We start from the raw sequence: 13,301 nt of genomic DNA on the forward strand, positions 1-13,301 counted from the left end.
AACATTGTCAGATCACTCACAAAACAATTTCCCTGACTCTCCAATTAGGAAAGTTCTCAGTACTCAGGTAAAGAAGATATTAAGCTCTCTGCCTCACTTTACCTCTCTCTCCCTCCCCCTTCCCCTCTCCTTCTTTCTTTCTCTCCTGCTCTCTCCTCTCCCTGTCTCCTACCCTCATCCTGTTCCTCTGTCCTCCCCCTTTCCCTGGCTTCCTTGTAGTAACCTTTTTAGGGACATGTTTTCTTCAGCCAATTTCTGTGCTTCCTTTCCAAGGAGTTGACTCCCCCCAAAAAAACAAACAAACAAAACTTTCATAACTCCCTTGCAATATTCTCATTTCTTTCCCCCATTCTTTCTTCTCTTTTAAGTTCCTTTTTGAACTCTTCCAAGACAATATTTTGACTAGTGACTAAGTTTTTATCTTCAAGGCTGTAATCCGGTCTTCATTGTTTTCTTTGTAACTCTCTATGGTCAGAGATCTTTTTGGTTTTTTGTTTATTTTAAAAAGTTGAGGTCTGCACTTAGGACATAGGGAATATGACAGGGGCTTCTCAGTGATTGGTCTGGGGCAAGTGCTGCAGGGTATCCTAGAGTGCAGAGTGGCCTGACCAAGTCCTGTCTGTTATACTGAGGTTAAGAGACTCAAAATTTGCCTTCTGTGGTTGCACTGGAGGTCTCACTGCTGGGCTGGCTTTCTGAATCAGGACAGAGTAATCAATGCTGCTGTAATTTGGCAAAGAATCTCCCACTACAATCCTCAAGCTGGCAAACAATCTCCCACTACAATCCTCCTATGTCACATCTATGCTGGGCCCTGTTCACCCCTGCTCTATTGAGACCGACCTTTTCTGAAGTTCTTCCAAGATAACTTAACCAAGTATACCTTAAGAAGCCAGGAGGAGCTCAGGCAATAGCCTGCCTTAGGCTCTGCCCTCCCCACCCCTACCCCCCTTTGTGCTAAAACTTAATTGTTTAATGGAAACATTTGAGTATCTAAACAGGTTATATTATGGTACTAATGTATGGATAGATAGCCCAGTATAAACAATTACTCTTTTCGGATGCAGTTCTGATCCAAAGGTCTTTTCTTTGTTCCTTAAAGGTAAGGAGGAAATTCCATTTTGGTTTACTCCAGTTTGATGCAGTCTTTCACACTAGGACTTTGATTGATTCAAGGAAGTAAACAAGCACTGTTCAGTTTGGTTTCTGATTGTTTGATTCAATTAAAAGTTGTTCTTACCCACTCTGGCAATCACTGCACCATCACATTTGAATGAATGACTGAATGGGCACCCTGAATGTAGGAGAATTTTTCAAGGAGATTATCTAAGAAGAGAAAGAAAGATATGATGAAGATAAATATTTTAAGGAATGGATTTTATTTTATTTTGCTTAAAAATGGGGAAAGACTTTGGTGTGCAGAACACGGATAAGAATGAAGATTAGAGATAAAATGAGATAGTGCTAGAACCATCAGTTGGAGAAGCCCTAAAGGAACAAGGGGAAAGGAGTTGGGGTTGACTTTGGCAAGAAAGATCATCATATGAAATCAAGTGAAATTCAAAGAGGGGTAAAGAAAGAGTTCTTGTGGGGAGGACTACAGGGATTATTTTAACATTACATATATTTGCAGTGGTCCCAATCAATGAAGAATTATAGAGTAGAAGATAGATACTGTGGAGTTGAGCCTGTTCAGAGAGGGACTGGAATTGGGAAGAGTGTTGCCAGAAGGAATGCTCCCCATTTGAGAGTGATGGCCTGAGAAAGTACTGAGAGATAAAGGTGAAGAACAAGAGCAGTAGGTTTAGGACGCTCCTTATTAGGGCCTTTTGGTTCTGCACTATTTCTTATCAAAACACAGAAGATTGGTGAGGAAGAGCAATTTTAGAGCCCACTTTATCTACTTCTTTAAACCATTTAAATACTGTTTAAATTCAAAAACCTTTTTTTTTTTTTTTCAGAGATCTACCTCTGCCAAGTATAATATACAAGAAAACAGTGGGTTCTCACCAGTTAAATAAGAAATGATCTATGGCAGAAGTTACAGAGAGAGAAAATTAATTTTATATGTGCCTTTACTATGCTCTTTGATGTCATTAACCATTGTGAAAAAAAGACCCTCGGGTTCATAAAGGGATCTAAACTAAAATAGAGTCCAACCACCGACTAAAACATTGTCTGAGAAAAAGAAGCCTGTAAGGAAGAGATTCTACAAAGGAGCAAAGAGGGAGAGTTCTCAACTGCTCCAAGCAGATATGGAAAATAGTTAATGGTGCCTAGAGGCTTTTGAGCAGGAAGGAGTTAAGGGGAAGAGAATGTCTGTAGATATAATAAGCCAGGATGTTCAGAAAGTCCCAAATAGTTTATAGCTTCTGCTCAGAGTTGCCCTTGAACCAATTAAGGATGTTCTATGATTTCTGGCAGCTATAGGCATCTCCAAATTCAGGCAGAGTTCACTCAAAGGGGGATTACTGATATATGAAAGGGATCACAAGTATGTCAAAGATCTCTGAGCTTCAGAAATGCTTGTAATAGCTTGGTTGTGGAACTGTATTGTTCTGCTTCCCAATGTTGCTTTTGGGGCACTGGTTTGCTTGTGGCAGCTCTTTCCCTAGCAGAGTCACTTAGTCCACTTTTTAAAAAAAGCTAATGACATCAGGATCCTGATTCTTGTGTGAATAGAATTAAATGAAGCACTTGCACAAGTAACCAACTCTCTTCCAGAGTCACTGAAGTCCAATGGAGAGGCATAACGACAAGACAAGGAGTGATGTCCCCAAAGATAGGTGATAACTTTAGCATCTTTGCTATTTGAGCACCCTTCTGCACGTGTTTTCAGTGCTACAGGGCAATTAGAACAAACTTATTATCTGCCCATCCCACACATTTTCACATCTCAGATATGGGATGATCTAACAATATCATTACTGGGCATGAATCCCAAAAGCATTTTCAAATGTTGGATTACTCATTGCTGGAGTTCTAGAAGCTATCACAACTATTTATGTCACTGACTGTTTTACCTAGAGCTCAAACAGAATCTATTCAGACTGTTCATTTCACAGATCACTTACCCAAAAATGTATCACGATCCCTTAAAGAATAATATAGATAATGAGTTAAAATAAGAACTAAACTTAATGGAACAACCATTAATATGGTTAGGGAATTGTCTACACAATCTGGAAACTTGATCACAACTAGCATGCAACTACATGGATTTACTCATGAATGTGTCACTCGATCTAAATGGGATAATGATACCAACCAATGTGGCAAGGAACAGAATAAAAAGAGCTACCCATGATTCCAATCTTACTTAATAATCTTAATCTTACTTATAAGCAATCTTACTTATAAGCCTCGCCCTGGGGAAACCACCTTCGTGATCATGGAATCAACCCTACCATGTAAGTATGCTCAATCACACCGCGCTCCAGCGCTCCCTGCACACACACACTCTAAACACAGGATCACCCGAGCGACGCTCTCACATCAATCCGCCCCACACAAAAGCCTCGCGCACGCAAGCGCTCTGACCTCCACCACCTCGCCTTCGCCTGCAACCTCAATCATCTTTCCCACCCACTATTTGTCCTCTTTAGGGAACATACTTGCAAAACCTGCTCATCTGCACTTCTTTGGCTGCCTGGCCTCCCTTGTCTCATCTGCTCTACGGGGCCGCCTCTCTATTGACTGAGCCAAGTTTAGAAAAGCAAGTGGCAGCTGTGGCCTGAGCTAGAACATTTCCTCCCCTTCAGGGACAGAACAGTCCTTGCCTTGCTTCTGCTTTTGTTCTTCTTCTGTGCTGGACAGGCCTGGCAATTCACACCTCCAAACAGGTGGCTCCCTTCTTGGTTACCCATCTCCCAAGTCCATCCTAGGCCTTTTCCAACGTCCCCAACCCCAATTATTGTTTCTATCATTTAAAAGAATGGTTTATCTTAGCACCATGTTAATAACTGAGGGGTTGTTTTTCTTTTTCAAGTTTATGGCTTTGGGCAAAGATGGAACAGTCCTTTTTCATGCCATTTTTGTCTGTGTCTCTGTCTCTTCACAGAATGTCTGTGTCATGTCCTTTCTGTGAGCTACAATTTGTTAAGGAAAGATTTCCCTGACTTTTTCCTCTGGACCCCAGGTCTAATAACGTCAACTAATTAAAACTATAGAACTGCTAAAATAACATCTTAGCAGATTCTCAAGGTTTTGAGAGACATGATTAAGAAGTCCAGCAATTAGTCATCCAAAAAAATTAATAATAAAACAAAAGACAAACAAACAAACAAAAAGACAACTGGGTAAACAGCACCTTTTTGCTACCCCTTCTCAGGTCAGATCAGATTAAGAACAGAGAATGCTGAAGAACTATAGGGAAACTCAAATTCTGCCTCACCTGTACAAATGGGGGAAGCAGCAACAGTCACAGGGATCCCATACTCCTTGCCCAAACAACTCCCCAACTCAGGAAGGGGGGGGGCACGAATTATTGTGTGTGGGAGGTGGAGTAAGGGACAGACTCCATGGTTATCATTCTCTGAGCCCTAGCACCTGAAACTATCATTAAATAGAGATCCTGGCACCAGTCACCACAGCCTTCAGCGGGTTCTGTCCAGCAACTGAATGGGTGAGGTGAGAAAGCCAGCCTCTACATCTGTTAAGCCCACTGATCTGTGTTTACACGGAAATATGGAAGCAAATTCAACTAAATTAAGGCCTCTCCAGGACTAGGAAGGTAATGCAAAGAGGAGAGAGAGTCTCATTTTCTTCCCCCTTCCCTCCTTCCCTGACTACAGCAGGGAGAAAGAAAATAGACATCGTTCATTTAAATTTGTTATTCCAGATATGCCAGTAAAAGCACTTTTAAAGGGACTCTAATCAAAGCCCACTGAAGGGATATGTAAATTATAATCTCTTTGCATCAACTGTCTTAACAGCAGATTTAAGAGTTTGGGAACTTTAGGAAAACAGAAAAGCAGGTCGTTGCTACTTGAGAAACTCTGGCAACCAACAGCCTGCTTTTGAGTTATCAAGAGTCAGCTTCTGAGGGCCCTGTCAGCAACAAAAATTGGCACTTTAACCCTTTCCTGGCTCACAAAAGAGAAATGGTTCCTATGAATTGAAAATAACCAAATGACAATATTCAGTTTCTCTAGAACAGCTAATTAGAACTTAGTAAATCGAAGTCAATTTAAACATCTGTTCTATCTCAATCTTAAGAATTGTCTTGTCTTTCCCTAAAACAAAAGGGCAACTTATTGAAGGGAATAGAAATCCTCCCTGAGAACTTCCAAAGCTCAACAGCTTGGGGACAGAATAAGTGTAACAACTAAAAGAAGGTGGAAAGTTTCTTTACTTATTTATTTTATTAAAGGATTTTTTTCCTTTTCAAAATATACACAACATTAATTTTCCAACACGGACCTCTACAAAACCTTGTGTTCCAAATTTTCCTCTCCTTCCCCACCCTCCCAGATAATCCAATGTATGTTAGACATGTTAAAATATATGTTAAATCCAATTTAGTTTCAGTACATTCAATGTATTTTCAAGCATATTTAAACAATAATCTTGCTGTATATGAAAAATCAGATCCAAAAGGGGAAAAAAATGACAAAGAAATCAGAATGCAAGCAGACAACAACAAAAAGAGTGAGAATGCTATGTTGTGTTCCACACTCAGATCCCACGGACTGGAACTCTGGGTGTAGATGACTCCTTTCATCACAAGATCATTGGAACTGGCCGCAATCATGTCATTGTTGGAAAGAATCACGTCCACCAGAATTGATCATTATATAATATTGTTGTTGCCATGTATAATGATCTGGTTATGCTCATTTCACTTAGCATCAGTTCATGTAAGTGTTTCTAGGCCTCTCTAAAATCGCCGTGCTGATCATTTTTTACAGAACAATCATATTCAACAATATCCATATTCCATAACTTACTCAGTCATTCCCCAATTGATGGACATCCACCCAGGCTCCCGTTTCTTGCCACTACAAACAGGGCTGCTGCCACAACCATTTGTGCACATGTGGGTCCCTTTCCCTCACAAGTTTATTTAGCTTTGCTAATCCCGTTTTATAATATAAAAAGCAAATGTAATTTAGGGTATTTTCACCTTTGCTAAAAAATAAAAATTAAGAGAAAATTACAACTTTGTTGTATTTGGCTATTAGGAAAATTCTGAAATTGTTACCTAAGTTATGTGGCATTATTGTCATCATATTAAACCTAAAATTGGTAATTACTTCATGGGAAGCAAGGAGGATGAGGTGAAAGCCTTATCAATTCACCTTCAAGGATGAGGGTGTGCAGCAATTTTTCCCCCCTTCACAGACTTGGGGAGGGGGGAAGTATGGAAGAGCACAGCCCACGAAAACACTAAGAATAGTTGGGGTGGGCAACTGCAAGCTCAGCCCCTTTCTTGGGGTCTCTATAAACTCCCCTTAATTTGTAAGCTTGAGATTTTTCTTGAAACCATCAGGGTAAGCAAGGTTATCAGTCTTGAGAAATGAGCCTCTTTAGGATGTATAGTGCTTATACAAAGAATGTGTTTACTAAGAATCTATAAGGTTGTTTAATGATTGATCCTTTGCATCAGGATGAGTTTTAAACCTATAAGCAATGTTAAGCAAAACTTGCTATGGGTGTAAGTCTTGGGAAATCTTAAGAAATTGATTTAACTAGCCCTAAGTGGTGATTCATAGCATTTGCTGTAAAATCTCTTGGGACTGTAACTGATGCTCTCTTGAGTTCTGAATTTCATTGCCTGATCAGTCAATAATCTGACCATTTGAGAGAAAGGCCATGTTACTCAGGGAGAAATGCCAGTTACTTCCTGAACTATCACAGGTGGACCTCTTATCCAGGCAAGAGCTGGCACAACAGCCTTAGTCTCTGCTCAAAGTCAGATCCTTCTGACCCGGTTTCCCAGTTCTGTTTCTTTCTTTCCCCCACCGGATTATTCCTGCATCTGGCCATAAGGTGAAAATGTTATAATTGGTGATTGACCTGAGCTTTATCCTGTAGTGTGCATGCTCCTAGAATGGAGCCTGAAAACCCAGTTTTGATGTATTATAGTCATACACCTGCATTTTCCTCCTATACAAAATTTCTGGAATCAGAGCAAATGGTCACTAGAAGCCACGAGCATACTTGCTGTTTTCAATCTGAAAATATGTAGTCATTACATCGGTAAATAATTAGGTGAATGAATATTTGACCTAATCATGTATCTGCTACTTAATGTTTATGTCTGTATGAAATAAGATCCTTAAAGTTTTCTAAAATAATCTAAGACCAATTAACATGAGTGTCTGTGAGACAACTCTCATTGGATTGTTTATTGAAACTAAAGCTGAAACATCTTGAACATTTGTATGTACTGTATGTCCTGTGATACAAATATGTTTCTTTACATGAAAAGTTGCTGGCCAATCTATCTTGGCTTCTCTATATGTTATAGCAGTCTTTCTGGTCTTGTTTCTCTATCTCAGATTATCCTGAACTCTATTTGTTCAATTGGTTTTTTTATTTTAGATTTTAGTCAGTTATAGTTGTGTTCCACCTTATCCAAAAAAAAAGAAAAAAAAAGAAAAAAAAAGAAAGAAAAGAAAAGAAAAAGAAAAAGAAAAAGAAAATAAAGTGGAACCCTGTAGATGACTCAGCTCTATGCCCATTCTCAGCAGGAAGTTTCAGAGAAGGAGATCATTGCCCCGGCTCTCCAGAAGACTTTGGGCCCCATAGGTCTGGGAAGAAACTGGAAGGGGTGGGTGAATGAACTCCAAACTATCTAGATGGGTCCCCTGTTGAAACTTAGGATGGGACACAATTTCACATCTCAGATAGGGGATTCCACAATGTTTCAGGGCCGTCAGAACCAGCCGTTCAGGGCTGGTATGCTTAACAAATCCACAGATATATCTAACAAGAGATACCATCTTAAGAAATGACGCTGGAATCCAAATCATGAATGGACCACGAGGGTAGATTGTACAATGTTGCAATTGTGTTTTATCCTAGTGTCTTACTTCTAAGTCATAGCCCATAGTTCTTATTATAGAACGCCATCTTCGAGGCCTACTAAGTGATTGATAATGACTACTAAGATTAATCACAATGGGTACAGAACAGCGGGCAGACAGGCTTGGGATGACATCAAAAGAAAATTAGAAACCAATAGAAATAGCAAAAACAGGTTTGTTGGATTACTCATTGCTGGAGTTCAAGCAGCTGTCGGAACTATTTGCGCCAGTGGCCGTTTTAGCTACAGAGCCAACAGAATCTCTTCAGACTTCTCACATCACATATTGATCTTGTTTCCCTAGCAGAGACGTTCTTTGTCCTTCATTTTAAAAGGCTTAAAACATCTAGGGACCGTGTGTGTGAACTGGATTAAATGAGGCCCTTGCACAAGTTGCTCGTGCATGAGGGCAGGAGTTGCTCTGACCAACTCTCTTTCAGTCACTGAAGTCCAGTGGCAAACACAAAGTCAAGAGAAATTGTGGCCTTCTGCCCATTCCTCCCAGAGAAAGTCTTCATGTTTGGGGCAATTCCAGTTACTCTTCCCGGGCAGACGATGAGGCAGTGCCAAATGAATGGGAACCCCAGGGAGAAATCGTGAATAATAGAGTTGTCCTCAAGCAGGTTGACTGTTGTCTAAGAGAAGAAGTTAATTGAACTCAGGTTAATACAAAAAGGTTATTATGAGCTCAAGAGCTCATCTTGTCGTGTAAACATGCAAGTTTTCTTGCTTTTCCCGGTGTGGGGCTATCTCAAGCAGGCATTTGATAAGGAGAAGGGAAAGAGAAAAAAGGAGAAACGCCTCGGGTGGTCGGCCACAAGAAGGTTTGCCTCTAACAAAGGAGCGCAAATTGTCCACAACTTTCTTTTCCCACACAGAAAACAATCCCCGGAGGAAATACCGTTCAGAGTGCATGCTGGGTCGATGCGTGGGTGGACGGAGCAGCTCTATTCCCTCCTAGAGTCAAAAAAATCCATTTAATATATTGTCCTCCAGATAGAGGACGTATCAGATATTAAACTGATAAGAACAGATACTACACTTGATCTTAGCCAAGGCCGAGAAGCGATAACTTTGTCAACTCACTCCTCACCCTTCCCCACAACACCCTTTTGCACTCAGCCCCACCTGGCAGCTCACCCAGCCGCCGCCGCGCCTCTGCCTCCCTACACCCCGACCGAGTAGCTGACAGCCTGGGCCTTTGCCACGACCACACCAGCGCCAGCGCGCGCCACAGAAACGGACCTTTATACGTCAGGCCACTTTCTTGGTAGGGCACGCCTGCAGCCCACAAACCCTGCCTACAGAGCCTGCTCCAGCATTGCATAACTCCACCCTCCCATCTTTCACTTTCCCTTTCCTTCATTTCTCCTTCCTCCCTTTCTTCTTCAAAGCTCTTCAAAAGCGAAAGCCGACCCAGCAGCAGAGCGCCAGGGCCCTCCGCTGTCCCTTGGATCCAGAACCAGCACTTCCACCGACGTTCTGTCCCGCTCTGGAAGGCTTCTTGCATTTCGCCTTGTCAAACCTTGACAGGAGGAGGAGAAGCAGGCATTTTCAGGGTGGAGGAATGTTCCCGGGCAGGAAGACGTGAAGGAACAAACCACTCCGTTTCCCCCTTCAAAAACCGGCTTTCACTGAGGTCCTTGAACGACCTAGCAGATTTCAACCGACAACCACGGACGGTGCTTCCCAATCCCTTCAGGACAGACCAGCCAGTCTTTATCATCTGATAGTAACTGAAACAGTCACTGTCTTTTGCCCTCGTTTCCCAATCGCCGTTTTAGCACATACTTGGTCCATAGCAGGCTGATTCATCAGCGTTTCTCGTCTGATGTTAATTGTGGGTTTTGTTGGATGGCTTTGTGATGACCAGATGAGAACTGGATGGGAAATTTGACATTACAACACAAGACTCAAAAGGAGCCTGTGATCTTGAAGATGACACTTGTAATGCAAAGATCGTTATCATTATCAACAAGGAAGCTGGAAGGAGAGGAAGTGAGACAGAGTGTGAGGCACTTAGGATGAGATGATCTCCAAAGAAAAATGGAAAGGTGGGAAGCAATAGGCATGCTCACTGTCCCTGAACTGGTTCAAGAAGGGAAGAATATACATACATCCGGTTTAGAAATTCATCTTCCTGAAATTAAAACCATTTCTAGTCATAAGAAAAAATGCCCTAAGACCCTCTTGATTAGACACGTGCAAATTAAGAGGTACCACTACACACCTCCCAGATTGTTGGACCCAGGAAAAGAGAATGATAATGTGGAGGGATGTGGAAGCAAGGACACTAAATACATTGTTGGTAAGAGTTGCAAACTGCTCAACCTCGAGAAACAATTTGGAATTATGCCCAAGAGCTATCAAACCAATCTTTTCACTGATCATGAGTGTCGCTCCTGGGTCTGTATCCCAAAGAGATAAATAAAAATATATTTAAAAAATATATATCCAAAGGGGGAAAGGACCAACATGTGCAAAAATGCTTGTAACAGAGCTTGTTGGAGTAGCAAGGAACTAAGTTGCAACTGACTAAAGTTATGGTATAGCTATGTTATGGAATATTATTGTTCTTTCAGAAACGATCAGCGGGATGATTTCAGAAAGGCCTGGAGAGACTTACACTAATTGATGCTAAGTGACATAGGCAAAGAATAGCGAACACCATAGCAACTTACGAGACAATGTCATGATCCTCTGGTAGACTGGCTCTTTTCAAAACAAGATGATTCAGAAGCCAAATCAGTGCACTCGTGATGGAGACATCATCACAAAGAAATCTGAGGGACTGGCGTGGATCACAACATGTGTTGTACTTTATGGGTTTTGTTTGCTTGCTTTTCTTTCTTTCTCACTTTTCCCCCATTTTGATCTGCTTTTTCTGGTGACACATGATAAATGTGGAAACGTAAACAAATGCACACGTTTAAGAAAAGAAAGGACGGAAGCAAAGAAGGGAGGGAAGGAGAGAGAGAGAGAGAGAGAGAGAGAGAGAGAGAGAGAGAGAGAGAGAGAGAGAATCCGGAGAGCGAGAAATTTATCTTGCCCAATAGAAAGGAGATAAGAAAAGCGGGGTGGAATAGGCGGAAAGTGGCTTAAGGAAGGTAGTGGTCAGAAGAAGCAAATTAGACTTTTGTGGATGGGACAGGTTGAAAGACAAAGAAGAATTAGAAGAGAATAGGATGGGGGAAGCGTTAGCAGTCATAAGTGGGAATGTGAGTGGGATGAACTCGTTGGTAAAATAGAACTATAAGAGAATAGAATAAAGACCAGAATACGCATGTGCTTCATATAATACAACTTGGTGAGCCATTCTCCAGTCCCTGGGAGTCCGCTCAATTTCCAACATCTCGCCAGCACAAGAAAGGGCTACAATAAATATATTTGTACTTCTTTGTCTTTTTTTTTTTTTTTTTTTTTTTTTGATCTCTTTGGGATGCAGACCTAAAAGTGGTATTGCTGGGCCAAAGAGTCTGCACAGTTTGGTTGCTCTCTGGGCATAATCCTCCAGAATGCCCATACTCTTTCTTTTTTCTTCTTTTTTTTTTTAATAGCTTTTTATTTACAAGTTATATGTATGGGTGATTTTTCAGCATTGACAATTGCCAAACCTCTTCTTCCAATTTTTCCCTCCTTCTCCCCACCCCCTCTCCCAGATGGCAGGATGACCAGTAGATGTTAAATATATTAAAGTATAAATTAGATACACAATAACTATACATGACCAAATCGTTGTTTTGTTGTACAAAACGTATCGGACTCTGAAATAGTGTACAAAAGTGTATGAAGGAAATCCAAAATACTGAGCAGGCAAAATATAGGGATGGAATTCAATGTGACTCTTAGTCATCTCCCAGGGCTTTCGCTGGGTGTAGCTGATTCAGTTCATTACTGCTCCGTTGGAACTGATTTGGTTTAATATAGTGAAAAGATAGTGATCCATCAGGAGTGATGCATCATAGTGTTGTTGTTGAAGTATATAATGATCTCCTGGCCTCTTTCATTTCACTCAGCATCCGTTTGTGTAGACTCTCGGCCTTTCTGAAAACATCTGTTGGTCATTTCTTACCGAACAATAACATTCCATAATATTCATATACCACAATTTATTCAGCTATTCTCCAATTGAGGGCATCTGCTCAGTTTCCAGTTTCTGGCCACTACAAAAAGGGCTGCTACAAAAATTCGTGCACATACAGATCCCTTTCCCTTCTTTAAGATGTCTTTGGGCTATAAGCCCAGTAGTAACACTGCTGTACTGTGTATGCACACTTTGATAACTTGCAGGCATAGTTCCTGTGAAGTAACAATGTCCTGTTTTACTTTCCCTCCAACATTACATTGTATCTTTCCTGTGTTACAGCTAGTCAGTGGGAATGTGGTGGTATCCCAGAGTTGTGTAATTTGCATTTCTCTGATTAATAATGACGGAGATCTTTTATATGGCTAGAAATGGTTACAGTTTCTTGACGAGAATTGTCTGTTCATATCTTTGACCATTTATTAGGAGAATGAGCGATTTCTTATAAATTAGAGTCAGGTCTCTCTCTATTTTGTCCATGTGCCTTCGCATGCCCTGTCCTGGCCTTCAGCCACACAGGCAGGGTTCACTCTCTCGTCCCAAGATCTCTGGATAAAGTGGTCGCTGCAGCAGCCTTTTCTGGGCGATTCAAGCTGATGCCAGAAAGGTGAGCTTTGGGACTGCAAATATTGACGTGTGTTTAAGGGTCTGAAGGAAAGGGTTTTCCCCAGAGCAAAGGGATGAACCAAGACACTGCAGGAGGTCAAAGAAACACGCTGGTGCTGAGACTGCAGCGGGCACACTACAGGATTACGTTAAGGTTCCTTGGTGGGAAGGGAGAAAAACGTGGCTAGAAAACAAGACAGGTTGTGATTTATTTTTTCTTTCCTTTGAACATCAGAGACAGGGGAGAGCGCGAACGCAGTCCCCCACTAGCACAAATTATGCAGTCGAGTTTCCGCATTTGGGGGGAAATCATGAGTCAACCATCCGGTGCAATGGATAAGCCTCGCCTGGGGAAACCACCTTCGTGATCGTGGAATCGCCTGCCGATAGTATGCTCAATCACACCGCTTGTCAACGCTCCTGCACACACACACACACTCTAAACACAGGATCGCGGCTGACGCTCCCACATCAATCTTGCTTCCCCAAAAGCGCACGCGCGCTCAGGCTCACCACCTTCGCCCTCACAGCCTGAAATCCACCTTTCCACGCCCATGGCTGGGCCTCACTAGGAATACTTGA

The 13,301-nt window shown here is 41.6% G+C and overlaps 2 pseudogenes; both read right to left on the reverse strand.

Annotated features, from left to right (window-relative positions):
• Window positions 1–8,919: 8,919 nt before the first annotated feature.
• LOC116423124 lies at window positions 8,920–9,099 on the reverse strand (annotated as a pseudogene).
• Window positions 9,100–12,957: 3,858 nt separating this feature from the next.
• LOC116423120 lies at window positions 12,958–13,112 on the reverse strand (annotated as a pseudogene).
• Window positions 13,113–13,301: the final 189 nt, after the last annotated feature.

Source organism: Sarcophilus harrisii, chromosome 3 (genome assembly GCF_902635505.1).
Source record: "Sarcophilus harrisii chromosome 3, mSarHar1.11, whole genome shotgun sequence".
NCBI lineage: Eukaryota > Metazoa > Chordata > Mammalia > Dasyuromorphia > Dasyuridae > Sarcophilus > Sarcophilus harrisii.